The following is a 24,979-nucleotide window of genomic DNA, read 5'->3' as shown; positions in this document are numbered from 1 at the left end:
CAGGGATCACATGCCCCTGATGGATTGTACGAATGGTCAGCAAAGGGGTCATGACAACCTGAGTCTGAGGTAATAAAAAGCAAAAAGTCTCTAGTCCTGGAGAACTATGCTCTCCTGACCAACCAGTGTTATGCCCCTGGAAGCAATTGAAACTTGTATAATAAAGGGGATAGAGACAGAGAGACAGAAATAGAGAAGCACACAGAGAAAGTGAAGGATGATAATACCCCAGAATAATAAATAAGCTGTGGTGTATGAGTATGATGAAGTACTATTTTGCTATAAGAAATGAAGAAACAGATGATTTCAAAAAGACACAAAAAGATTTGTATGAACAGAGGTAGCATGAAGTGAACAGAATCTAAAGGACAATTTATATTAAAACTTCATTATTATAAAAATAATGTAAATTGATGAAGAAGGAAACAAACGGAACCCTGAGCAAGTCACTTAACATCTGTGTGCCTTGGTTTCCTCTATTCTAAAATGGGGATAATAATAGAATCTCCCTTGTAGCGTTGTTGTGAAAATCAAATGAGATCATGTTTGCACTTAGCACGGTGCCTGGTACATAGTAGGGCCTATGTCAAGGCTTATTCCCCTCTGCCTTTCCTCGCCTCAGCTTTAATGTCCTATTCAAATTAGTTAAACATATTATCGATGACATTACCTGTTACTGAAAAAAGTTAAATAGTACAAGGCCAAGCACAAATGCCTGGGTGAATTTGAGGTTGAGGTAACTTAGTGGTTTTCCCCAGCAATTAGAAGCAAAAATACAATAAAACGAGAGAACTTCTTAGATGCTTTGCTAAAACCTAGGTAAATTATATCTATAGTATTTCTCTAATTTGCCAATATAGCAATCCTGTTGAAAAAAGAAAAAAAAAGATTAGTGTTTCATGATTTACTTTTGGTAAAGTCATAATTACTCGGTAACCATTGCTTCCTTTTCCAGATATTCACTAACCATCCCTTTAATAGTATATTGTATCAGGGAGACTAGGTGACTCGGAGTATTGGCCCTGAAATCAGGAGAACCTGAGTTACATGACCCTGAGCAAGTCACTCACCCCTGATTGCCTCCAAAAACAGTAACACATTGTAGCCTAAAGAGATCAAAGGAAAAGAAAAAGGACTTATAGGTACAAATATATTTTTAGCAGATATTTTTGTGATGACAAAGAATTGGAAATTGAGGAGATGTTCATCAACTGGGTAATGGCTAAAGAATTTACATGGACTTACATGAACCAATGCAAAAGCAAAGTGAGCAGAACCAGAAGAACATCGTAAGGAGTCTAGCAATATTGTATGATAATCAACTGATTAGCTTACCTATTCTAATCAATACTACTGATCAATTGAAATTGTACAGTTTCAAAAGGCTCATGATGAAAAATGCATCCGTCTCCAGAGAGGGATGTACTCTGGATGTAAATTGAAGTACAATTTTCTCACTTTCTTTGTTTTTCTTGCTTTTCTTAATGACTTTATATAGAAATATGTTTTGCATAATTTCACATGTAAATTTATATATTGCTTGCCTTCTCAGTGTTTGGGGGAGGGAACGGAGGGAGAGAAAGAATTTGAGAGTCAAAATTTTTTAAAAGAATGTTAAAATAGAGAAATATATTTTTAAGAAAAAAAGAAAAAATGACTGAAAATTTTAAAAATAGTAATGCATTCTAGAATGTTGCCATCCCATTCACTCCTAGGCAGCAGAGTCCTATGATATTCTTGATATAAGACTCTTTTTCCCAATATAGCTAAAATCCTCCCTCTATTCCCATCTGCAAAAAGAACCTCTTCCCATCTTTAGTTTTCCTCACAGGGCTCAGCTCATTCTGAAGCTAACAGTATTGTGATACTTTTATATTAATCTTTCTGCCCTTACTTTTCCTGCTTTTTCTGTCTTTTGTACATATCTTTTTTAAATCTACATTAGTTAATGAACATCTTATTCCTTCACATTTTTTTCTTTTTAGCTAACTTCTCTCCTTCCTCCTTACTGGAATTATTTCACTTACAAGTAATTGGTGGAAGATTGGACCTGGAATCAGACTCTCAAAATTTTACCTCAGACCTTTACTAGCTGTGTGACTTTGGGCAAGTCATTTAACCTCCAGTTGCCTAAGTTTCATCATCCTTAAATGGCAATCATAATAACAGCTACCACCCAGGATTGTTGTGAGGATCAAGTGAGGCAATGTTTGTAAAGCACTTATCTCAGTGACTGGCACATAGTACAAGCTTAATAAGTCAGCACTTATTTCTTCCTTCCTTCCTCCTTCCCTCCCTACTTTCCTTCTTTCCTTCCACGTTTTAGGAAATTCATTCTTGAGATCTTCCATTCCCCACTGGGCTGACAAAATACTTATTGGTATATTTCTTCTAGACATAGTAGACACTTCCCAATATTACTCTTCCCGCTTCCTCCCCATGCCCTTACAAAGCATCTCACCACCACTCCCAACCCCAAAAGCCAGTGAATTCATTGTTAACAGAAAGGAGGAATGTGCCCTTTAATTTTGATAGTGCAGCACTAGCAATGACTATCATATCTGGCCAGAGTTTTATTGTCTTTCCAAGATGACTTGATTTACAATGCTGTAGTCACTGGGTATGTCATTCTTTTGCCGCTGCTTTATTTCCCTTGTTTCCTGGAATCCTTAATATTTGTAATTCTTAACAGTGTCATGAAATTATATTATATTCATGTTTTAAAATGTTTGTGGTGCCATGTGGAGTTTCGACATTTATCAGTTGCTGGGTACACATTTTAGTTTCATATTTCAGACTTCACAAATGATGCAGCTATAAACGTTTTTGGATATAGAAATCTTTTCTTGTTCTCAATGACTTCTTTGGAATCCAGTACCAGTTCTAACAAGACTGGACTGACTCCATCATAGAATTCTTAGTCTGTGGGTTCCTACTGATCCCTTTTCTGAATTCTTTGAAATCTGCTTACCAAAATTCCAATGCATGTGCCATACTCTGCTCATCTTTCCTCTCCTCTTTTACAGATTCTAAGATAGAGTGGTCACTTTTTCATAAGGTTTCTTTAATTTACATGCTAGCAAAAAAATATTCTTCCTTTTTGGTGAGGCTTAGCTTCTGTATAACAGATTCACCCTTTTTTTGCTCCTCCATATTTTGAAGGATGAAATTTTAATTTGCAGAAGTCAAGAAATTATTAGCTGCTCTACTTTTAGCAATGAACTCCAGCAGACAGCCAGATAATTGAAGTCTTCTATCATTCCTATGTCAAGTCTCCTTACCAGTCTTGTGATTTTTCTCCCATAATTCCTCTCCAAGATTTCCTCTTTCTGTCCATGTTTTCTATAAGATATTCTAATGACAGTATTGCTTCTGTTTTGGCCAGTGTTCATCTTCACCCAAATGATGCCTTCCATTATGCATACTTACTCTAGAAGTTTTCCTTATATAGCTCCTGAACAGTACAATGTTATTCCACATTCTCCACACTCCAACTCTACCTTTTAAAAACTATGTTGTTTCTTGTGAATTAAGTATAGCCCTCCAGAACCATATTCCCATCGTAAGGCCCAACCTATTGAGGCTCAGAGATGTTAAGTTTGTTTCCTTACCTTAGTTCATCTTTTTGCCCATATGTTTTGTGTTTGTATGTAGATTTCTGAAGCTAAGGGTTTTCATTGCTAGATGTTTTCTTAGATTTTTTTTTTTATCATTAAATTTTTGGATGTTTCTGCTATCTTTTTGCTACATTGTAACTATTCACTTTGATATCTAGCTTGGCAAATATATGTTTAAAGCATATCTGATTTGATTTGCAGCATTATAGGGAAATATACTTTTACTGGCCCTTCTTAGGTATACTCCACCCCTGGCCAAGAGTTCACCATTTTTGTATTTTAAGGAGATATTCATAAGAAAACTTGTTCCCTCTTATCTTTTTTACTTCAACCACCACATACTCCAGGTCAGAAGTAGAAATTGTCTAGGATTTATCCACAAGGGGAAAATAGCAAACATGAATATTAAAAAATAAGATCAAAGATAATAGACTTTGAGTTCCTTGAGAGCAAGGACTATTTTTTGTTCAATTATTTAGCTTCTTCTTTTTTTTTTTTTTACCTTACTTTGTATCCCTGGTGCTTAGCAGGATACCTGGCAAATAGCAGGTACTTAATAAATGCCAGCTTACTGATTAAATGTTAGTTGCATGAGAATGGGTGTCAAAGAAAACTATTACCTACAGACTATGTCTGAACATCTTACTTTTATTTTCTAATTAAAATTTCTCAGTTCCACGTTAGGCCCAAACTGTTTCTCTGTTGAGTATAATGTACTGCTATTCCAAATGTGTATGTGTGTGTGTGTGTGTGTGTGTGTGTGTGTGTGTGTTTATGTGGGTGTCTATGTTTCTTTGTCTCTCTTTAATCCTCCTTCGTATAGTTGAGATAAGAATGAGATTCATGAGATGCTTCCTTCCCCCATAGATTAGGTGGCACAGTGGCTGGAATGCTGGGCCTGGAGTCAGGAAGGCTCATCTTGGTCATTGTTTGGACTCCGAATTGGTTCAGGACGAATGTAAATAGCAATTGTTTCTAGTCTGGCCAGAAACCCTGAGGGTCTTCCCCTCCCAGATCATTTGTTTTCTGCAACCCCTGCTAAGTGGACCAATGACATCATGGGGTGCTGTCTTGACTAGTTCATAGAAGATTATCCCTTTCAAGGTCTGGAACACTCTGTCTTTTTCATTTTTATATTCCCAGTGCCTACCATAGGCCTCAGTAATTACGTGATAAATAAAGTCAGACAATACATCCTGGAACTCAGTTCCCTTAAATCCAAATGGACTTTGCTTGCATTAAACTACCTGAATTTAAATATATGTGCTGTGCAAACATATACACACACAATCACATAGATACAAGGATGGATTTGCATCTTATCAGATAAGAACTCTCCCTCACGTACATGCCATGTTTTCATATCTCCATACCTTTCTATAAATATCCCATAAATGATCCATTCAATATATACATCCATATACAAGTAATACATATTTTAAAAGCCTGGTTCATTCATACTTTCAGCATTAAAGATCTGCTATGTCCCCTGTACTAAGCACTAGAAGTAATAGAAATGTAAAGATATGATCCCTATCCTAAAGGCACTTACAGTCCAATGGTATTATCACAGATATCATGAAATAGATAAATACAATAAAATAAACATATTTATAGATAAATATATTCAATATAAATAAATGTGATAAAAATTAGAATATGCAAAGTGAACAAGAGGAATGTAAATGCTAAGGGAGTCAGTACTAGGTGATCCTCCTGAAGCGAACACTTAATAAATGCTTTTTCATTCATTCATTCATTACTTCAGAGGTCAGGGAAGGGAAGGGGACTGGCATATGAACTGGAGCTTGAAGAATGGGTGAGACATTGATCGGCAGAAAAGTAGTAATTGGATATATCTGGCACAGAGAGCAGCTTGAGAGTATGATCAGTTCTCTCTTGCCTTCTTGTTCTTTCAGAAGCTTTCTAGAACAGGTATTGGGATGGAGGGTGTGTTCAGGAGGGACCAGTACCTTTGGTGTGATGGCTGCTGAGCCCTTTTCGGGGTTCTTTCCACTTTTGGTGTCCACCTGCTCCACCCAACTCTCACCTGTGGTTCCAAGAAGCTGCAGCATGCACAGCAGCTATACCCCGATAAATCATTTCAGCAGACGGGCCAAACCACATTGAGGGTAATCAAGGGGTCTCATAGGCATTGGTGAGTTAGGGGTTGTCTATCCCAAGCATGCAAAGACTTCCTTTGGTGGAATGGGTGGCCATGAAGGCAGATGAGGCAGGCAATATGGAGCACTTAGAACTTGGTTAGACGGTGAAGACACCAAGGTCATCCACTGCATCCTGAGCCATTGCCAATCATCTCAACTCTGTCCTACCACTGGACTATGATGACTCCAGAGGAGAAAGTGAGGCTGATGACTTAGTGCAACTCTGCCTCACTTAAATCTAATTTATCCACAAATTTAAAGACATCACTTACACCATTTATTGGTTAGTTGACTGTTGTCCTTCGTTCTTGAAGAGGACCAAGATGACATCACCACGCTAAAATGAAATTTCAGTGTGACTGACTGTGGCTGTACCACAGATTGGCACAGATAGTCCATGTAAATATTTGGGGTGGATACCCCAAATTTATACATCCTACATTTACTTTGTGCTATCTCAATTCTGCTTTGCTCATAGAGCACAGCACCCTTTCTGATGTGGGCACACCATGATGAGCAGTCCTGTGCCAGTGTCTCCCATGTTGCACAGTCAAATCCAAAGTTCTTGAGAGAGACCTTGAGAGTGTCCTTGTATCGCTTTTTCTGACCACCCTGTGATCGCCTGCCCCATGTGAGTTCTCCATAAAATAGTCTTTTTGGCAAGCATACATTTTGCATTCGAACAACGTGGCCAGCCCATCAGAGTTGGTAGCATAGTTTGAATGCTTAGCAGTTCAGCTCGAGCAAGGATTTCAGTGTCTGGTACCTTATCCTGTCAGATGATCCTCAGAATTTTCCCAAGACAGTTCAAATGGAAACAATTCAGTTTCCTGGCATGGCACTGGTAGACTGTCCATGTTTCATAGGCATGCAACATTGAGGTCAGCACAACAGCTCTATAGATCTTCAGTTTGGTAGTCAGTCTAATACCTCTTCTCTCCCAAACTTTTCTTTGGAGCCTCCCAAACACTGAGTTAGCTCTGGCAATCCATGCATCAACCTCCTTGTCAATATGTACATCCCTGGAAAGTGGAGAAGTTTTGTACTTCTCCAAGTACCTCTCCAAGGTACTTGGGGACACTGGGTTGATTTCTCCCACATATACTTTGAATTCCCACCAAAGAGAAGCTAGTACCGAAGTGTACCATATGAGGACTAGGGCCTTTTAACTCTTTTTGATCCATCACTGACATTACAATCTTTTTTTTAATTCTCTTAAGAGAATCATGTGTAATACAAGCAACCTCAGAATCAAGACAGCCTGGGTTCAAGAGCCAACTTTGACACATAATGACTGTGTAACCCTAGTTCACTTACCAAGATAAGTGAATTTATTCACAGCATTCAAAACTTCTCCATTTATTGTAATCAATGGTTCCACATTTGGATGGTGTGGTGGTGGCTGATGGAGCACCTGTGTGGTTTTTTTTGGTGTTAATTATTAGGCCAAAATTAGCACAGGCAGCAGAGAATTGATCCATACTTTCTTGCATCTCAGCTTCAGAGGCTGCACTGAGTGCACAATCATCTGCAAACAGAAAATCATGCACTAACTCTCCCTCTACTTTGGTCTTGGTTTGTGGCCTTTTCAAATTGAAGAACTTACCATCAGTACAGTAATTGACCTTTATGCTGTGTTCATCCTCATTGAAAGCATTTGACAACGTGGCTGAAAACATCACACTAAATAGCATGGGAGCAAGCACACAGCCCTGTTTCACTCCATTGGTGACTAGGAAGGCACGAGAACATTGTCCACTATCCAAAACCAGGGCAAACATGTCATCATGAAAGTGATGTACAATATTGGTGAACTTCTCCAGGCAACCAAATTTTGACATAATTTTCTATAATTTCCATAAATTTTGACATCATTTTCCTCATGACTAACAGTGTCAAAGGTCTTGGTCAGATCTACAAACGTTGTGTGCAGACCTCTCTTCTGCTCCTGGCATTTCTCCTGGAATTGTCAGGCAGCAAACACCATATTGACTATTCCTCGGCCCTTTCTGAAGCCACCTTTTCTAGCCCCCTTCTTCACACCAGGAGGTGAGCAGTACAATCCATAAAAGGCAGCTCAGACACCCAGGGGGCTACCAAGTCCCACTTCTGCTTCCATTACAAAATGACCCTATGACCTGGGCCACCTGTGTGCAGGGTTGTGACTAGAGCTCCCAGCGTATCCACACCTGCTGCTTCATCACTTGCCTGTCGTCACAGGGCTTTGAGACATTATAGTAAAATGGTATGGGTGATGAACCAAGAACAGGTATCACCAGAAATGGCAAATACTTGGTTATCTCTTGAGGGAAATGCCCAATTGAAGAGATGGATGGAGATCGTATCATAGAGGTCCTAGACACTAATGAAATCTCATGTTCCTTGCACAAGAGAAGACCAAAATTTTGTGACTGTGTGGGTCATACCACGTGTAGCTTGGCAACAAACACTTATTAGATGGATCCAGCCCCTTCTTGAATATCTCTAGTGACAGGAGCTCTCAACCTCACAGGTAATCCATCCTGTTCTTAGGCAGATGTAATTGGAAAGTTACAAAGTTCCTAATTTTTGTCTAAATACATAACCTAAAAGACAGCATTACATAATAGATGACTAGTCTGAGAATCAAGAGGGCCTGGCTTACTGACGACTTAATACTAGCTGACGTTTGTGTAGTAGTCAAAGGGTTACTTACCAGACTTTAAGCTTACTTGGTTCTCACAACCATGCCAGAAAAGCATCCTTAGACAAAACATTTAATCATTCAATGAGAGGTAGTTTTTTAAAATTTTGTATTATAGACTAGGTGCCAGTCTGCATGAGTGGAGGGAAGCTTTTACACAAGGAGTCCCTCACACCAATGAAATCAGAAGTCATAGAATCATAGGCTTAGATCTGGAAGGAAACTTGGAAGCTACCTAGTTCAGTGTCTTCATTTTTTAAAAATAGTATTTCATTTTTTTCCAATTGCATGTAAAGACAATTTTTAACATTCATTTTTTAAAAAATTTTTTTGAGTTCCAAATCTCCTTCCCTCCCTCACCACTCCTTCCCTAAGGTGGTAAGCAATTTGATGTAGGTTATATATGAGCAATCACATAAAACATATTTCCATATTAGTCATGTTATAAAAGAAGAAACAGGCCAAAAGAAAAAAAAATATGAAAAAATAAAGTGAAAATAGTATGTTTTGATCCGCATTCAGACTCCAGCAGTTCTTTCTCTGGAGGTGGATAGCATTTTGCCTTATGAATCCTTTGGAATTGTTTTCGATCATTGTATGGCTGAGAAGAGCTAAGTCTAAGGTAAGAGCTAAGAGTTGATCACCACACAACGTTGCTGATCTTGTGTATCATGTTCTTCTGGTTCTGCTCACTTTACTTTGCATTAGTTCATGTAGGTCTTTTCAGGTTTTTCTGAAATCCATCTGCTCATCATTTCTTATAGCAGAAGTATTCCATCATAATCATATACCACAACTTGTTGAGCCATTTCACAATTGACAATGTCTTCATTTTACATTTATAAGTGACTTAACTAAATTCATACTCATAATAATCTTCAGAGGTAGGACTTGAATCTAGGTCCTCTAACCCCAGAATCAGTACCCAGTTTCTGTGTATTGAATCAAGTCGTTCCTTGTATTAAGCCAGAATTTGCTCTCCCATAATTTTCTCTTTTGTCCTAGTCTGGTTTTCTGCAGGAGTATAGAAGGAATAAAGTCTGTTCTCTCCTCTGTGTAAGAGCCCTTCAAACCAAGCTGTAGAACTCCATTATGGTACAAATCTGTAGAACTGAAGGATTGCTGGAGCACAAATGGCCTCTAATGTACCATTTGTCCTGTTCCCTGATAGACCTATGATAATGGGGTCTCAGTGCAGTTCTCCTGATTGATGTCAGAAATCTCCAGGAAGAAACGTGGATTCACATCCAGAAAGACCCTTTTTTCAAAACCAACCCCTAAGCTTGTCTTTGACTCCTTCCACTCTCTATGTCTGAGTCAATGCTCCTTTCTGGCACAGTTGTTGTGAGGATCAAGTAAGCGTAAAGCCTGGTTACTAAATCTTTGACTACTACACAAAAATATCAGCTAGTAGCAGGTTGAAAATCTGTAAAAGAATGGGCAGCTAAGAGGCTCAATGGATAGAGCACTGGACTTAGAGTCAGGAAGACTCATCTTCATGAATTCAAATATGACATTAGATACTTACTAGCTGTGTGTCCCTGGGCAAGTCACTTAACCCTGTTTACTTCAGTTCCCCATCTGTTAAATGAGCTAGAGAAGGAAATGGCAAACTACTCCAATAGCTTTGCCAAGAAAATCCCAAATGGAGTCACAAAGAATCAGACATGACAGAAACAACTGAACAATAACATAAAAGAATTCTATAATGGAATCAGGAGAGACCTGAACTTGAAGCCTTCCCCTCTGACACCATGTAGACTTGGTTTGCTGGATCAAATGATTCACCCTCTGAACCTCAATTCCTTCATCTGTAAAGTAGGGATGACAAAATCTGTAACGCTTACTTCTAAGGCTATACTGATAGATGTTTAACAATCAGCTGGGGGAGAGATGTACCCATTACACACTTTTAAATTTAATCTATATTATTAACATTTTCTGCATCATTTTCTTAAATCCAGACAATCATTGAAATAATAATTCAAGCTCTGATTCATCATGTTTGCCAATTTCTGAGACACAAATGCTCACACAGAAAATTTAACAATCAGCTCTGGAAAGGTTTGAGTTGGCTTCAGCACACCCTCCCCTACTTCACAGAGTTGTTGTGAAGGTCAAATGATGTCAGGTGTATATTATCTCAAATTTCGTTTGTGATTTGCATGCTTACCCTCAATTGACTATCCACTAATCCTAGTTAAAAGAACTGACTGATAACTAAAGATTAAAGAATGAGGAATATTCTTAAAGGAAACTCTGAAAGATTAGAAAAACTTTGAGATTCAAAGAAATGGAACTACAATGTTGACTCACTCTCTACTCATGTAGACCTTTCAAGGGTTACAAAGTGTTTTCCTTCCAACCCTGTAGGGATTTACCATAGGTATTAGGGTCTTCATTTTACAGAAAAGGAAACTGAAATTCATTTAATAAATCAAAAACTAACAAGCATTTTCTAAGTGCCTAACATGAACCATATGCTCTGGATGTACAAACACAAAAGTGAGCTAGTATCTGGCCTCAAGGTGCTCCCATTCTATTGGGGGACATATGGATACTTTGCATACACATATAAATTTACATAATCAATCAATCCACAATCAACCAGATACCAGTCGGTGTGCTAGGAAGGAAAACAGCACACAGTATACATGCTCACACATACCCACACACACACGCATGCGAACATGGATGTGTATGTCAGAGCCAAGACACATTTAACAGTGGCATCAAAGGCAGTGGGTTTGATCTTTGGGAACAGAGGATCTTGCCAATTGCACTCAAAACATTCCATATGGGTGGTCATCTACTATTCCTACAAGAAGTGATGCCCATTTCCCATAAAACTTTGATAATTGTATGATAGAATAGAAGAGATCTAGAAAAAAAAAAAACAATTGGTATTGTTACTGTTATTAAGCCACAGTCCTTAATCACAAATAAATGTTTTTGTTTTTTAAAGAAAATCCTCCTGCCAAGAAAGACACACCTAGTGATCAGAGAACTCTGCAAACTTTGATCAGGTGCCTGCAATCAGTGGTTGTGCATTTGACAGCTCTACACTCCTAAGCTTAGTCCTGATACATTCTTCATATAGCAATCTGAGCGTGCCATAGGGACTCTTGTCAAATGCTGCTGAGAAATAATTCTTCCCTCACGCAGCCACTTCTGGAACTGGAATGACTGAGGTGGTGTATCAGAAGGCAGAAGCAGAAGGAGTTGGGATAAATCACAGAATGACTTCCTTAAACCACCTCTAGCCCAGAAATACAATGGCCCAGCCTCTGCCTAAAATGTGTCCTGCCACGTGTCTGTAGTCCAGGGGAAGGAGAGGTTTTTAGATGTGCTTGACAGTTAGGGAAGACGCGCAGTGATGAGTGGAGAGCTCTGAGGGGTCTTGGCAAAAGCACCATCATTAGCTTCGCTACGGGCAGGACCTGTGAATGTGGCTGGTAGCTCTGAGCTTTCTTCTCTGTCACCTTTGAAGGGAAATAAATACAGAAGGCAAGAGGGTCCGTCCTGCACAGTGGGGAGCAGGGATGAAAAGGTGAAATTAGAACCCCCATTCGGCTACTTTCTGCCTTTTCTCAAGCTGAATTTAAGAAATTAATTTAAGAAGGGGAGGAGAGAGAGAAAGACAGAGACAGAGACAGATAGAGATACCGAGAAAAAGAGAGAGACAGGGAGAAAGATAAAGAGGGAGGGAGAGGCAGAGAGCAAAACAGACACAGAGAGAGGGAGGGATGGAGAGACAAAGAGAGACAGAGAGAGAGAGAGAGAGAGAGAGAGAGAGAGAGAGAGAGAGAGAGAGACAGAGACAGAGACAGAGAGACAGAGAGAGAGACAGAGAGAGACAGAGAGACAGAGAGACAGAGAGAGAGACAGAGAGAGACAGAGAGAGACAGAGAGACAGAGAGAGAGAGAGACAGAGAGAGAGAATGAGAGAGAAATAGAAATCCCCTCTCCTACTGGCTTTTATTCCACAGCTTCTTCATATCTTAACCACCATGAACACCCTAGGGCTGAGCTGTTTTAACTCCTCCTTCCGTATGACAGATCTGTTTGTTCAGGCGATCTTCTTGTTCCTTCTAACTCAATCAGGGTTGTATATATTTTCTAAATGAATCACTAGGTGTAGCTGTGATTTTATAGCTAATTTAACATCTTGTTACCAAGTTAAAATCTCATCGTCACTGACTAAATCCTGTGACTACACCAACTGAAATTGGAGGGGGAAGTTAGGTGTGGGGTTACACACATGCCTCTTACAAGAGTATCTAGGTCCTTATTAGTATAAATTATGAATTACCCCCAAAGTAGTCACATATATTTGAATTTGCACTGTTCAAAGTTATAATTATGTAAAATATAGTCATTGATTCTAGCCCCAATTCAAATAAGAAGACCACTTCAGAGGATCCATTATTCAAACTAATCTGGACCTAGATCTAATCAGAAGAGGTCAAAGACCAAAAAGGTTACAGACGTCACCAGTCCTCTGGGTTATCTAAGAGTGGAACTGAGAGCAATAATGTGAACCTGGAGTGAGTAATGTTTCTATAAATACAGTGTGATTTAGTGGGAAGTTCCCAAGGATTTGGTGTCAAAGGATCTAGGTTTCAATCCCAGTTCTGCTTCTTATTACCTGTATGACCTTGATCAAATCACTTAACTCTCTGCACCTGTTTCCTCCTCTGTTAAATGACAGGGTTGGCCTATCTGGCCTCTCTGGTTCTTTCCAACTGTAAATCCATGATCTTTTCATGGCAATAGTTTGCTAGACCCCTGCTCACTTGACACTGTGAGTTCAAGCAAGTAGGATTTCAACAAATGGTTATAAGGAGGAGAGACATTCCAGCTGAAAAATCCCAAAGAAAGGTATTAAAGTATGAAAGCCTGAGATTTGCTCCTGTAGTATAGTGAATAGTTGAGTTTGGGTAGCCTCCTAAGTTAAAAATTTTGAACTAGAAGGAAACTTAGAGGCCATTTAGTCCGATCTTCTTGTTTTTCTGATAAGGAAGTTGCATGACTTTTCCAAGGTCACATAGATAGTAAGTACAAGAGGTGAGATTTGATCCTGATTCATTGATTCCAAATCTCTAGTTCCTTCCACTCTACCATGTGAAGTGTGGTAAAGCATGACTTTGGAGAATGTCTTTCATACTAGTTTAAAGACTTAACTTTTGAAGGGTAGAGGGAGGCAGGCTTTTGAGTAGAGGAGTACCATGACATTTGAGATCAAGGATTCTGCATTTCAAGTGTCACCACAATGTGGTAAGTGATGGGGACTAGGTCTATCACTGACTTTCCCAATGAACTTGGACAAATGATTTCTACCTGGGCTTCTGTTTTCTTATCTATGAAATGGTGGGTTAGATCATGACAAAAGTTCTCTTCCAAAGGCACTTCAACATTCTGTAATTCTTATGTGTAGACAGCTACCTAAGTGATCTGGGTAAGAGAGTGCAGGGTTTTCCTTGGGCAAAGGTTATAAGAGCCCACCAAGTTTACAAAAATTGGTGATAGGTATGGTTCCTCCTGATGGATCCAAGTTTAAGGGTGGGCCAGAGAGTAGGATCACAAGGTTCAGTCAAGGGTGTTTTGGTGAAATCCCAGGCAAAGCAGACATCCTGGAACAGCTGATCTTTATAAGATCTCTGACCCAATCTTCATTATACCGTATGGGGGAAAATGTTACTAATTCCTCTATCACTCTTAACATCTACCAGGGCCTCCAATACAAGGTCTTAATCATGCACCCAGATAGAAGAATTACACTAATGTTTGGTGGAAATTTGTGAGCCTTTGACCAAACAACATGGAGTGAAAACTTGGGTCAAAGCCCTTGCAGACGTATTAGCAACGGGTATAATGTGAAGAAAAAAACGTATTTCAGTGTGATGTAAGGAAAAGCCTCCTAACTATGAGAGTTGCCCCAAAGTGAACTATGCTTCCTCAAGAAACAACAATTTCCCTGCCACGTAAGGCCTCTAAGTAGATGCTGAATAACCATTTTTCAGGGATATTGCAGAAAGGATGGAATCAGAGGTTCTTAACTGAGGGTTCATGAATTTGGTTGAATTTTTAAAAATGTTGTGATAACTATATAATTGGTTTCCTTTGAAATACTATTGGTTTCCTCTGAAATACTATGTATTTTATTTTATGCATTTAAATTGATTAATTTAAATTTTAAATATAAAAAAGTTAAATTTTGAATCATTTAAAATGATTCTGAAAAAGAGCTCACTGGCTTTACCACACTGCCAAAAGGAGCCATTATGCTCACAGAAAAGGCTGAAAATCTCTGGCCTTAATCTCTGTGTTTCCTTCCACCTTGGCAATTCTGTGACAAACCATTACGGTTGCCAGTGAAGTCTGGCCTCTTTCCCCATCACAACCTCTTATACTTGACATCTTGGGGGTGTTTGTACTTTCTCATCTTAAGGTGAGAGCTAGCAGTTTAGATCCTTAAATATCAATGAAAGGAATGGGAAAACAAACAGAATTTGAAGTAGTTGAATGGACTGATTGGATACCTAGTATATTAGACCTAATTTGATTGGCTTGATTAGGTTACTTTTGCCATTTTTTCCAGTTGTGTCTGACTCTTCATGACCCGATTTGGAGTCTTCTTGGCAAATATACTGGAGTGTTTGTCATTTCCTTTTTTAGCTCATTTTGCACATGAGGAAACTGAGGCAAACAGGGTAAAATGACTTGCCTAGGGTTACCCAACTATGTATCTGAGGTCAGATTTGAATTCAGGAAGATGAGCCTGACTCCAAGTCCAGCATACTGCATCACTTGGGTTATTAGGGTACCCTTAAACTGAATGGGGAATCTTTCAAAAATCAGTAAGCCTTATGTCGAGTGGGAAATCTTGCTGACATTGGGTGAGGGAAGGGATGAAAATGAACTTTCTCCTCATGATTTCCAGCTGAATAGGGGTTGGAAAGAGGACTAAATTCTGACTTTGAGAACTGTTCATACAATCATAGGATTGTAGAGTTGGACCGGAAAAGGAATTTAGAGGCTATCCAGTCCAAAAACCCTCATTTTACAGATGTGGAACTGAGGCCCAAGGAAACGAAGCTCAAAGTCATACACTTAGAAAATACCATATTTGAACCCAAGGCTTCTGACTCCAAATCCATTGATCTTTTCACTCTCCCATATTACGTCTGATCCTTGACCTTGGAAGGTGAGATACTAGGTGAGTTGGAGAGGGTGGACTTCAGAGTTTTTCTCTATTCTTAGATGCTTACTTGGGGTGGGATTTGAGAAAAATGGCCCTGACCTGAGTCCTTAGTAATCTCTTTCCTCTTCTGGCCAGCCACTGTGCCTGAAAGTGAAATAATGATGCCCTGAAAAATTTTGAGGCAATTGTACTTTTAATAAATGTCTCTGGATGTCAGCAATGCATGGTATGGAGCAGAAGAAGTGGAAGGGAGGGAAGACAAAACTGCTTGCTAGACCTGGTTTTAAACTCCCTGCACCATCATTTTCCTTAAATTGCTGAGCTGTCAGGTATAGAGATTATTGGGGGCAGGGTAGGGAAGATGTTGGCTCTTTCCTTTTCTCCCTTGCTCCACTCAGTCTATCCCACCCTGACCCTGTCAAAGGTCAATTATTTATTTATTGCTTTTCCTTTCATGTCCTTGGGCGATTCTGGTGGTTTGGATGCTGGTCAGCAGCTGCTAGTCACCATGGTGTTCTTGTTGAGGAGTGACATCACCCTTCCAGCTGGCTGGGAGAATTCCATATGCAGACCATATCCCTGGGACTGATGAGGCCTGCTGCTACTGCTGCTTTTCAGACACAAGAATATCTAGTGCCTAGCTGGAATGTACATGTGGGACTGGTCGTATGGGCATTTCAGAATGGCTTTCTTGACCTAAACACTCAAGGATTTCCAAAGTCAAACTCTGATCTCTGATCTCCCTTTTCCCTTTCATTTCTCCCCAGCACAAACCCTCCACTTCAATGGGGCTGTTCTTTTCCAATGCCTGCCCTCTCCCCAACCTCTCAACTGTTTTTGCATTTTTCCTTTATTTTCACTGCCTTTTCTCTGACAATCAAATTCTACCCATCCTTCAAAGTCCAAGTTATCTTTCCATTCCTTTGTGAAATCGTCCATCATCAATTCCATCTTCCCTGTTTTTAGCTCCTAGCACTATCCCTTCCACTAGCTTGACAATTGTATGTCACCTCTGGTATTGCTGTTCTTTAACTCATACTGTCACTGAACCATTTATAGGTCCAGTCTTCTCAACTAAATTGTGAGTTCCTTGAGGCAGGGACCATGTTTTATATTCCTTGTATACTTCATTCCTGCATCTTCTTCCCTCCCCTGCCCCCAGCACCCAAAACAGAGAGTTTACTAAATATTTGCTGAAAGAATGAAGGATTTTCTAACATGGAGAATCAACAGCCCCCAAATCCGGAGTCAACTATCTCTTTTTTCCCCTTAGATGAATCCTCAGGTCCCTATGCAAGTTCACCAGATTAAATTCCATTTATTCAATTCAATTCTGTTCCATCGAATTGTATTCCATTAACAAACATTTATTGATTGATTCTGCCTAGAAGACCCAGACCTTGTCCCCAGGTCGATGCAAAGTCCAACAAAGCTATTTCTGACCTGGCCTATCAAAAAAAGTTAAAAGTACCTACTTCCTTTTGGTAGAAAGGTAAGATGCTTGAAGGTATGGAATGTTGCATACTCTGGGTCAGTTAGTTTTGCTTCTATTTTTCTTTACTGCAAGAGAAAGCTGTGTGTGCATGTGTGTGTGTGTGTGTGTGTGTGTGTGTGTGTATACACACACGCTCACACATGCCCTTAAAAAGGGATGAATATGATGTAAAAACAAAAGGCATTTTTATTATATTGGCTCAGCCTACCCATGAGCAACTGATATTTTTCCACTTACTTAGATCTGACTTAATTTGTGTGGAAAGTGTCTTGTAGTTGTGTTCATATAGTCCCTGGGTTTGTTCTGACAGGTAAACTCCCAAATATTTTATAGTTTCTACCCTAGCTTTAAATGGGATTTCTCTTTCTATCTCTTGCTCTTGGGCTTTGTTACTAATATATGGAAATGCAGAAGATTTGTGTGGGTTTATTTTGTAACCTTAAACTTTGCCAAAGTTGTTTATTATTTCAAGTAGTTTTTTACTTGAATCTCTGGGATTTTCTAAGTACATCATCATATCATCTGCAAAGAGTGATAGCTTAGTTTCTTCTTTGGCTATTTTAATTCTTTCAATATCTTTATCTTGTCTAATTGCTACAGCTAGCATGTGTATTACCATATTTAATAATAATGGTGATAATGGACATCCTTGTTTCACCCCTGATATTATTGGAAATGCTTCTAGCTTATCTCCATTGCAAATAATGCTTGCTGAAGGTTTTAGGTAGATACTGCTTATGATTTTGTGGAAAGTTCCCTTTATTCCTATGCTCTCCAATGTTTTTAATAGGAATGGGTGTTGTATTTTGTCAAAAGCTTTTTCTGCATCTATTGAGATAATCATGTGGTTTCTGTAAGTTTTGTTGTTGATATGATCAATAATGCTAATAGTTTTCCTAATATTGAACCAGTTCTGCATTCCTGGTATGAATCCTACCTGATCATAATGTATTATTCTCATGAGAAGTTGCTATAGTCTTTTTGCTAAAATCTTATTTAAAATTTTTGCAACTATATTCCTTAGAGAAATCATTCTAGGGGAGGAGCCAAGATGGTGGAGTAGAAAGACACACATATGCTAGCTTCTAACCCACAGCCCATAAAATGCCTGTAAAGAAGAACTCATAACAAATTCTGGAGCAGCAGAAGCCAAAGAACAATGGAGTGGAGGAGATTTCTGTTCCAGGGAGACCTGAAAAACTGACACCAAAGGTATGTCATGCACTGGACCCGGAGCAGAGCCCAGCCCTGCCTTGGCCGCATGGCACTGAGGGGAGCAGATCTAAGCAGGCTTCAGGGACAGAATCTCCAGTGGCAGAGCAGGTCTCTCCACCCTCAGGCACCAAAAGTCAGTGAGAGGGTCTTTTCAGCTGGCCGAAAGCAGAGGGGGGTGTCCCCATGACTCAGGCCCCTTCGAGAGGCAGCAGCCGACAAGGGCTCCCAAAGGGATCCATTGCTGAAGGTCTTCTCGTAAACCCCCTGAGGGAACTGAGCCCTGTGTGGTGGCCCTACCCCCACCTGAGCACCTGAACTTAATCTAACACTAAATAGCAGCCCCACCCCCACTGAAAGCTCTAAGGCTGGGAAGCAGCATTTGAATCTCAGCCGCTAAGTGTGGGCTGGGCAAAACTGGAAGCGAGGTACATGTGGAGAGGAAACTCAGAAGTCAAGTAACTGGTTGGGAAAATGCCCAGAAAAGGGGGGGGGAAGACCATAGAAAGTTACTTTCTTGGGGAACAGATATCTCCTCCCATCCCTTTGGATGAGGAAGAGCAAGGCATACTGTCAGAGGAATTCAAGGGCCCTCCCCCCAAAGGGGACTTAAACTTGGCTCAGACAATAGAAGACCTTAAAAAGCAAGTTAGCAGCTTACTAAAGGAGAACCAAAAAAACTGCTGAGGAAAATAGCAGCTTTAAAAAGAGGCTAGCTCAATTGGAAAAAGAGGTCAAAAAAGCCAACGAGGAGAAGGAGGTTTTAAAAAGCAGAATTAGCCAAATGGAGGAGAAGGTTCAAAAGCTTACTGAACAAAATAATTCACTGAAAGAGAGAATTGAGTCCAGGGGAAAGAATGACTATGAGTTAAACCAAGAAGTTAGTAAACAAAACCAAAAATTTAAAAATATAAAAGATGAGATGAAAGAACTCACTGGAAAAACAACTGACCTGGAAAATAGATCCAGGAGAAATAATTTAAAAATTATTGGGCTACCTGAAAGCCATGATCAAAAAAAGAGCCTAGACACTATCTTCCATGAAATTATCCAGGAAAACTGCCCTGATGTTATAGAATCAGAGGGCAAAATGGATATTGAGAAATCATTTTATAATTTTCTTTCTCTGTTTTGTCTCTTCTTGGTTTAGGTATCAAAACTATATTTGTATCATAGAAAAAATTTGGGAGTACTCCTTCTTCCTCAATTTTCCCAAATAGTCTATATAATATTGGAATTAACTGTTCTTTAAATGTTTGATAGAATTCACTTGTAAATCCATCTGGCCCTGGAGATTTTTTCCTAGGGAGTTCATTGATGGCTTGTTCAATTTCTTTTTCTGAGATGGGGTTGTTTAAGTATTCAACTTCCTCTTTTGTTAATCTGGGCAATTTATATTTTTAAAAATATTCATCCATCTCATTTAGATTGTCAAATTTATAGGCATAAAGTTGGGCAAAGTAATTTTCAATTATTGTTTTAGTTTCCTCCTCATTGCAGGTGAGCTCACCCTTTTCATTTTTGATATTGGTCATTTGGTTTTCTTCTTTCTTTTTTTAATCAAATTGACCAAAGGCTTATCAATTTTATTAGTTTTTTCATAAAACTATTAGTTTTATTTATTAGTTCAATAATTTTATTAATTTCAAATTTAATTGATCTCTCCTTTGATTTTCAACATTTCTAATTTGGTATTTACTTGGAGATTTTCTATTTGTTTTTTTCTAGCTTTTTCAGCTGCATGCCCAGGTCATTGATCTCCTCTTTCTCTATTTTATTCATGTAGGCATTCAAAGATATAAAACTTCCCCTAAGAAATACTTTTGCAGTATCCCAAATTTGGTAGATTGTCTCATTATTGTCATTCTCTTGAATGAAGCTGCTGATTGCTTCCATGATTTGTTGTTTTATCCACTCCTTCTTTAGGATCAGATCATTTAATTTCCAATTAATTTTTGGTTTATCTTTCCATGGCCTTCTATTACATATAATTTTTACTGCATTATGATCTGAAAAGGATGCATTGACTACCTCTGTCTTTCTGCACTGTATTGTGAGGTTTTTATGCCCAAGAGCATGATCAATTTTTGTATATGTGCCATGTACCACTGAGAAAAAGGCATATTCCTTTCTTTTCCCATTCAATTTCCTCCAGAGAGCTATCATACTTATCCAGAGTTTTATTCACTTCCTTAACTTCTTTTTGTTTATTTTAAGGTTAGATTTATCAAGTTCAGAGAGGGGAAGGTTGAGGTCTCCCACTAGTATAGTTTTGCTGTCTGTTTCTTCCTGCAACTCCCCCAACCTCTCCTCTAAGAATTTGGATGCTATACCACTTGAAACATACATGTTTAGTAATGATATTGCTTCATTATCTATGGTACCTTTTAGCAGGATATAGTTTCCTTCCTTATCTCTTTTGGTTAGATCTATTTCTGCTTTTGCTTTGTCTGAGATTAGGATTGGTACCCCTACTTTTCTTACATCAGCAGAGGAACAATATATTCTGCTCCAACCTTTTACCTTTACCCTGTGTGTATTCCCCGCCCCCCCCCATTCAAATGCAAACAACATATTGTTGGATTATGGCTTTTAATCCATTCCGCTATCTGTCTCCGTTTTATGGGAGAGTTCATTCTATTCACATTCACAGTTATGATTACAGTCTGAATCTTTCCCTTCATCCTCTTTCCAACCATTTGTGCTTTTAGTTCTCCTATCTCCCTTACCCTCCTCAATAGAGTTTTCACTTTTCACCACCACGTCCCACAGTCTTCCCTTCCTTCTTTCAGCCCCCTTCTCTTTTACTCCCCTTTACCCTTGCTACTTCTTCCCCCTCTTTTAACTTCCCCTCCTCTTTCTTCCCCCTTCCACTCCTACTGCCTTTAGAAGTAGTTAGATTTATGTGCTTAAGTTTATTTTTCCCTCCTTGAACCAAATCAGATGAGAGTATCTCTCAAACAATGCTCATCTCCCTCCCCTCTTTCCCTCTACTATAGTATAATTTTGAACTTCTTCCTGTGATGTAATTTATCATTTTCTACTTCCTCCTTTTTAAATCTCCTGTTACAATCCCTTGGCATGCTTGAATCACATTTTTATCATCACATCATTTACTGTATACCCATTCTCTCTATCTATATCTATCTATCTATCTATCTATCTATATATATATATCCCTTTTATACTTCATAATAGATGCACAATTCTCAAGATTAACAAGTATCATTTTCCCTTATAGGAAGGTAAACAGTTTGCCCAAACTGAGTAACAAGTCTTTCTTTTCCCATGTTTACCTTGTTATGCCTGTCTTGAGACTTGCATTTGAAGATCGAATTTTCTATTGAGTTCTGGCCTTTTCATCAGGAAGGTCTGGAAATTCCTTATTTTATTGAATGTCTATCTCCTTGCCTGAAATGTTATGCTGAACTTTGCTGGGTAATTGATCCTTGGTTGTAGTCCCAGCTCCTTTGCCTTACGGAATATCAGATTCCAATTCCTTCGATTTTTTAATGTAGAAGCTGCAAGGTCCTATGTGATCCTGACTATAGCTCCTTGATATTTTAATGGTTTCTTTCTGGCTGCCTGTAGTATTTTCTCCTTCACTTGATAGTTCTGGAATTTGGCAACAATATTTCTTGGTGTTTTTAGTTTGAGATCCCTTTCAGGAGGTGAATGGTGGATTCTTTCAATGACTATTTTGCCCTCTGGATCTAGCTCTTCTGGGCAGTTTTCCTTGATGATTTCTTGGAAGATATTGTCCATATTGTCATGGCTTTCAGATAGGTCAATAATTCTTAAATTTTCTCTCCTGGATCTATTTTCCAGGTCAGTTGTTTGTCCCATTAGATATTTTACATTTTCTTCTGTCTTTTCATTCTTTAGATTTTGTTTGTCTGATTCGATGTCTCAAAGAGTCATTAGCTCCTACTTGTCCAATTCTAATTTTCATCATAATGTTTTCTTCAGATAACTTTTGTATTTCCTTTTCCATCTGTCCAATTATTCCTTTAAAGGAATTAATTTTTCCTGGAAGTTTTTGTACTTCCTTTTCCATTTGTTCAATTTCCCTTTTTAAAGAGCTGTTCTCTTCAGTGAATTTTTTGTTCATACTTTGAAAATCATTGGTCAGTTTTTTCTTCTAGTTCCTTCTTCAGCTGTTCCAGGAGTGCTCTCTGTGCATTAGATCGGTTCATAGTCCCTTTTGAAGTTTCAGATGTGAGTACAGTCTCAATACTGACCTCTTTGGTAATCGTGTTTTGGTCCTTGTCCCCATAGAAAGATTCTATGGTCTTTTCCTTCTTGCTCTGCTTCTTCTTGCTCATAATGATGAGACTTTGTGTTGTGGTCTCTGGTTCTTTCAATTAGAAGCTGGAGAATCTGTTGTTGAGCTGCTGCTAAGGGCAGGTGCCTTTGTGTTTCCTTTTGTTTTGTATTTCCCAGCTTAGCCCTGGGGCTAACTTGTTAAGTGTAGGGGAGGGGTGGTCTGGTCATGGGGAGATCACCTCAGCTGAGCTGGAGCAAAGGCAAGCTTAGCTCATGTCTGGGTCCTAGTGCAAGTTTCCACACACACCCCTAGGGTTCCTCTCCTAGCGCTGAGACACACCTAGGTCCTAGTGCAAGTTTCCACCCCCTCTGGGGTTCCTCTCCTGCTTAGCCTCTGCCACAGTAAGAAATCCCCTTTAGATATTTTCCTAGCCTCTGGTGCTACAAGACTGTTTGTCCTTTCAGCTGTTCCCACTGATTCAGGATTTTTCTGGGGAAATATTTTATGGTTCTTTAGAGGTCAATAAGGGGAGGGGGAGAGAGCATTTATCCATCACTCTGCCATTTTGGCTCCCAAAAGATCAAGACGTTTAACCTGTGGGCTGAAAGTCTGGGAATTGGCTGCAGCTGATACCTGGGGCTCAGCGACTGTCACTCACTGGGCTCTGCTGGTCTCCTGCCCTGGGCTGCCACTCCACATTTCCTCTCTGCTTCTGCTACCTGAGGCTGCCCTGGGGGTTTCCTGTTCAGTCACATGGCTACAGGACACACTGCACTGTGTGCTGTGGGCTCACCCCTGTGGAACAGATCCTTCCTGTCGATCTTCCAGTCTGTCCTGGTCTGTGAATCTGCCACAGTCTGTCTCCTATTGGATTTTGCACCTCCAAAATTTGGTCAGATTCTCTTTTTAGAAGTATCTGAGGGAGTTTGTCTAAGAGCTTAGGTGAGTAGTTGCTCTCACTCTGCCATCTTGGCTCCACCCCCCTCTGTTCTTCTTTACATGTAGAAATGTTCATTTTAATTGGTGTTTGTTGAATCCAAAATAATAAGAAATATTCAAAGAATAAAGGCTTCAAGATAGAGATGGAGATGGCATTTGGGCTGAATCTTGAAGGATGGAATGACAATGACATTGAGGCCACTGGTGAGTAAGAGAGCAGTGGTCCACCTTTGCTCACTCACTCAGCACTCATCTTGGTGGATAGGGACTTTCAACTTTGAGAGGTAGCCCCTGTACAGGGGCTTTCAGGGGCACAGCTGATATCTGAGCAAACTACTCTCTTTTCTTTGGCTCAAAGACATTGAATATGTGTCAACTTGCTGCTGGAACTGGCTTAGTTTTTCTCAGATTGAGGTCAGGAGGCTATAATTCTTGGTACTCCAATGGACTTTGATGATTGTTTGCAGGATAAGAGAACTTCAGTGGAAGTTTCTACTACAGAGCTATTTAAACCTATGGGTATTTAATTTGTAAATGGAATGATGGAACCTCCCCATCATTCTAGTTCTTCTAGTTCCTTCCCAGGTACCCTTTCCTCCAAACTGGTGAGAATTGACCATATCTAAACATCTCTATCCCACTACACTACTCTCTGGTCATCTTTATGCTATAACATCACACAGATACATTTCCTCCCACTCCCTTCCACCTCTATTATCAGGAATAGTAATAAAATCAGCACTGCCATTCCTGGGAAGGTATTTCCCTGTGACTCCCCTTACCGTTCCAGATCAAAACATTCCTGGCAATTGTCCCCCTCTTCATATGGTCTTTTCCTATTAGAATATAGGATCCTTGAGGATTAAGGGCTATCGCTCCCTGTTTTGCCCATTGCCGGACATATAGGTAAGCACCAAATTAATTTTTTATTCATTTATTAATTCATTCATTCACTGACTCATTCTCAATGCATGAGAATGATGATGAAGATGACAAGATAATCATGATAATGATAATATTACCTGGCTTCTCAATGCAGCAAATGAAGAATCCTCATTAGAAATTCATTATGATAGCACGGCTAATAATTTCATTACATCGTTTCATAGTGTTATGAGTGAAGAATTCTCACTAAGAGCATATACCAAGGAAGCAAAGGAGGTACTGTAACAAATTAAAATCCAGATATTGGTATCCAGGTATATTCATATTGGGTAAATGTTTAACAACCAGCTCTCTGAGATGGCTAGCTAGATATGGATATCTGCAATATTAACATAGATGATCTGTCTTATTAATACTTTCTCAGTCATCTTCTCAGCAATCAACAAAACAATAAATCAAGCCCTGATTTGTATTGCTATAATGCCTTATGTGTAAATGCTCATGCTGAAAAT

This window comes from Notamacropus eugenii, chromosome 4 (genome assembly GCF_028372415.1).
Source record: "Notamacropus eugenii isolate mMacEug1 chromosome 4, mMacEug1.pri_v2, whole genome shotgun sequence".
Lineage (NCBI taxonomy): Eukaryota > Metazoa > Chordata > Mammalia > Diprotodontia > Macropodidae > Notamacropus > Notamacropus eugenii.
Note: the sequence above shows the minus strand (reverse complement) of the source record.